Source organism: Bombyx mandarina, chromosome 01 (assembly GCF_030267445.1).
Source record: "Bombyx mandarina strain Sakado chromosome 01, ASM3026744v2".
Classification (NCBI taxonomy): domain Eukaryota; kingdom Metazoa; phylum Arthropoda; class Insecta; order Lepidoptera; family Bombycidae; genus Bombyx; species Bombyx mandarina.
Window position 1 is genome coordinate 11,421,201 of NC_143208.1, and position 5,391 is coordinate 11,426,591.

Sequence of the window (5,391 nt, forward strand, 5' to 3'; positions counted from 1 at the left end):
CAACAATTTTATTTTTGATAAGTTCGATTGACGTGTAGAGCTTACGGCTACGGTAAGCAGCGGCTTGGCTCTGCCCCTGGCATTGCTGACGTCCATGGGCGACGGTAACTACTCACCATCAAGTGGGCCGTATACTCGTCTGCCTACAAGGGCAATAAGAAAATTTTCCACATAAACTTGACCGTACACATCAAAGTCAAATAAACGATATTCATTTAATTTAAATAATCATCAATAACCTTCAATCATTACGCGTGTGTACCCATTTAATATTTTAATTTAACAGTTCAGCATCGAATACATTTGTTTTGTCTTTTAAAATCATCCCAATAAAAGCTGTAGGTATGTGATAACGTTTTATGTTGGCATCGTTCATGGCGAGCGATAATGTCAGGGCCACGCAGAAGCCACTACCGATCGATAAGTCTTCTAGAATTACGTTCAAGGAGACATACTGTAACTCGTGCAATATCGAGACAAGAGTTGCATTCTAAGGTTCATGGGGCGTGGTATAAAATATTTGTGGATACCTGACGTGGATGAGGGCAATGGTTCAAAGGAATTATCTCTCGTACTCGCACGGCGGGTACAAAGTAGATGATGGTTTCCATTTACGTGGAAAGGTATTTTTAAGAAACAATGAATAAGAAGAGCATTTTCAACAAAAGGGACTCCTTCTTCATCGCTTTTTTCATCACTGAAGGTCGTGTCCTTGGAACTTGACCGTGGCCTGTCTCGTGAGCTGTTTCTACCTCGTCCGGTCCTCAGCTTCTCGTAGGGCGGTTGCGATTGGCACACCGTGTGACCTGGGCTCGATACGCCGTCTGATGGTAGCCTGATCGCTTACAGTTTCATTTTGTACTTGGTCCACTTTCGTAGGGTTACTTACTCGACGTAAGGTTCGCCGCAAGGAGCGGAGATTGGAATGGAGACTGTGGAGAGGCTAAGTGGTTGTTATTTTTATACTGCCAACTATTGCGCATCACACATCCTAGAACCCCAAAAGGGATAGCAACTTATAATTTTAAGATCAGACCAGGTGCTCAGCAATAGGAAATTCAAAGTGCAGTTTTAATCGGGTTCGGTATTCGATCCGTATCTTTTTTATTTAACGGAACCACTAGGAGATAAATAAAAGCATTAAAGCAAAATTAATAATAATAATAAATATGAGTAACGTAATTTTTTGTAGATAGTGATAAAAATATATTAGTAATAATGATTGTAAATTAAATCGATTATACATTTTGAATTTAAAAACTTGTTACGTTCATGCCTACGGATCTTTTAACCGTGAATACGTATACAACAGTTGACATCCTTAGGTACGCCTCACAGAAGAAACTCAATCCCTCATTTATATGAAAGAGCTCAGTTTTTAACATAGCTAGCTCACAGACAACAGAATAAACAATTTAGCGTAGATTGCTTTAGTGTAGGAGACGTGCAAACAATATCATTCACAATATTATATTACAATTTGAACGCGAAGAACCCGGATAAAAGAAATTGTCTTCTAACCTATTTTGCCTCCTACTGTTTTATGTCCATCGTACATACAATGTGTCGTTAAATAAAATAAATAGGAAAAAAAATATTTCTAGATAATATTGCTTTTTTAACACGCTCTTTTAAAGTTAGTTCGCTTAGTTTAAGGTAGTTTATAGTTAGCTTAATCTTTAAACGTTTTCGCCGACTTTAGGGCGTCCATGTTTCCCATACTTCAAGCACATAAGAATTTCATTTGAATGTGGAGATATAATTTTGTACATATATGTATAAGGCGAATAACACTTTGCGCTCGGCTTCATCCAACACATTTTTAATCAGCTTCTATTGTGTAATAATATTACACTGCAATTCAGATTTTAATTTCTTTTTTTTTCACGTAACGCTAGGCTGGTAGAGATTTCTTGAAGCGATAAGATCACGATCAGAAGATAAGCTCTTATAAATTATTTCATCTGTTTCTTCTTTTTCATTCTGTGTATATAAGCATATTCTACTGTATTTTTCCAGTTGGTTAACATCTATGCATGTCTAAGGACTTTATCCCGGTTCTTCAGACCCACCGTTTATTAGCTCTTACAAATTTAATAATACTTTATAGATTTTGTATGACGGCTTCACGGCTTACCATCTCGTAACCAGAACGTCATGCAGATACACCCCAGTTTAGGCATTGTTATGCATATTTTCACGCCCTACATTCTTGACCCGCAATATACACATTGTAAGACATCCCTTATACCATAAATATCGTTCTGACAAAGTCATCGCTGTGTTGCAGTAAAAGAAGCATTTATTACTACTTTTAAACATTGGTTTGCATATTACTGTAATTTTTAAAATAGGTCTATACAAAGTGATCTCAATCTTTTTTAATATTAATCACTACGGTGTACTCGTTTCGAATTATTTGCACAGGGTTCAAGTCCCACAGGTTTGTCCCGACTATTCTTATTTTAATAGTTTGGGGTTTTGTGTAATTAATGATGATATGGCGAACCCGCAAGAGTGTGGGTAGATCATGCTCTTACAATATCCAGAGGTGAAAGGCTTTTTAGTTTAAGCGACATTTTTTAAACTTTACAAGAGAGCCATTTAACGTTCAAAATTTGGAAAAAAAAATCTAGAAAAAACAAACTTCTTTAGCTATTTGAATGGTGTAGACATAGTTGAAGTTCGATTAAAAACATCGAACTGTTGTTGTCTTTAATATTAATTAATGAAGTCGTGCTGGCCTAAAGGATAAGACGTCCGGTGCATTCGTATCGAGCGATGCAACGGTGTTCGAATCCCGCAGGCTGGTACCAATTTTTCTAATGAAATACGTCCTTAAGAAATGTTCACGATTGACTTCCACGGTGAAGGAATAACATCGTGTAATAAAAATCAAACCCGCAAAATTATAATTTGCGTAATTACTGGTGGTAGGACCACTTGTGAGTCCGTACGGGTATGTACCACCACCCCGCTTATTTCTGCCGTGAAGCAGTAATGCGTTTCGGTTTGAAGGGTGGCGCAGCCGCTGTAACTATTATATAACCTTAAAAATTATATCTCAAGGTGTGTGGCGCATTTACGTTGTAGATGTCTATGGGCTCCAGTAACCACTTAACACCAGGTGGGCTGTGAGCTCTTCCACCCATCTAAGCAATAAAAAAAGACCTTGAAAATAACTTACCTTTAAAAACGGACCTTTCATTACAAAGATACGAGTCATTAACTCGTAAATTTGCAATTAAAGGTCCGTTTTATTCGTCTATTAACCGAAATGACGCTTAAACCAAATAGTCTTTGACCGCCTCGATATGGTTCTACCATATTTACTACCTCTGTCTGTTGCAAAACTCATGAAACCTATGACTACCCGTCCAACCTTATCCTATATTATATATAATATAACACGGTACTTTGTACATATTTAGTAATGTAGGAGTATCTACTGTGTTATAGGAGGATTACCTGATTACTATATACTAGGTAATTACTACATAAATATTGACATCTATACTAATATACAAATCTACAGTGGTTTTTACGGATGTTCCGTTATAACTACTGAACCGTGCATCCGATTGACTTGAAACTTGGTATGCACATAGAAAATACATGTATTTAATGGATAGGCTAATAAATATTTATATGAGTGTTGGACTCCTTAATAATAATGACAATAAATAATAATGTTAATTTTAAATGCTCAGCGAAGCGGGCGAGTACGAGTTTATAAAAATCTAAAAAAAATACACAACCACTATATGTTTTATTAGAAACATCAGCGTTTAATAGGAGCGGCGCGAGTTTGCCGCCTCTAAATTGATTTTAAATGGTAGACGATGCAAACAGCGTGTATGTATGTACATGTAATGTTTAGTTCGCTCTTAATTGAGGATCGAGTCCATGATTTGCAATTTTCAGTAGCCTCGAACTTATATTACAGTTACATTTACTTTCAATAGATGCAAATCAATCTTGCATATGTATTTGTCGTTTGAGACTTGGATAACACACAAAATTGTTTTTGGTACTGTGGTTACTTTGTGAAATAAAAAGACGCGCCGTTTAACTATGTACCGTACCGTACCGGTAAATACTTCCCGCCACATTTTTTAAATGCTGAATTACGTAAATTAAACATTACTAGATGATGACCGAGCTTCGCTCGGTTTTTTTTTTGATATCGCCATCTTGTTGTGTCTTTAAAGCGGTTAGTTGCCCTCAATTAAGAAAAATAGTATTATTATTCGCCAATAGATGTCGCGAAGAGTTGATTATTGAAAACACGAATAAAACAACATTTTCTAAACAAAACGGAGCGAGATCGATTTATCGCCCCCGAAATCCCCTGTATACTAAATTTTATGAAAATTGTTGGAACCGTTTTCGGGATTCAGATTATATATATATTAATATACAAGAATTGCTCGTTTAAAGGTATAAGATTATAATTTAGAAATTTATATTTTTTACTTTTTTTTTTATCTTAAAGTCACCGCTGTGACCTCGTCAATATTTCTTGGCACGCATAATGTCGCTTAGGCCGCACGGAAACTGAAATAGGTTAGTATATAGTAGTAAAACCGTTAGTATTATTATTTTTAGTAAGCTGTTATTTACCTATTTGATAAAAGCCCTAATATTTATTTTGAAAGTTTATTCTTTTATTTCGTTGTTGCTATCCAAATGCTATTTATTAAATAGAAGCAAATCATGCAACGCGTAAGCGAATCAGAACAAGAAGAAATAATATATTAATATCACACAAGAACCTTTGTGCGTAACAATAATTGTTTAAGAACGTTTTAACTGAATTAAAAAAGTATATTAAAAATAGAAACCAATTCATGTTGAAATTTAACGCATAGAAGATGACGATAGTTTTTTTTTTATGATTGAAGGAGGACGACGATAGTCTGAGGGAATGAAAACTATCGTTTTCAATTTCACTACAGAGCATTTACATAATCCGAACCTATATCAAACATAATGTACAGTTCTATGTATCTATATATATATAAAAATTAATTGCTGTTCGTTAGTCTCGCTAAAACTTGAGAACGGCTGGACCGATTTGGCTAATTTTGGTCTTGAATTATTTTTGGAAGTCCAGTGAAGGTTTAAAAGGCAGATAAATATGAAAATGCTCGGAGTTAAATAAAAATAACAATTTTGTTCCTGTTTGTCCATGTTTGATTCCTTTTGTTTGTTTTAAGTTTATTTTATATAGAAGTTTAGGTATTTTATTTATCGATTGAGACACTACGAAGTCTGCCGGGTCAGCTAGTTGCTAAATAATTATTCATGCGAATGTCGTGCGCACTTCAATTCCAGCCTCACTCAGCTTCGTTAATAATTGATGTATTATGTACTAGCTGGAGCGTCCCA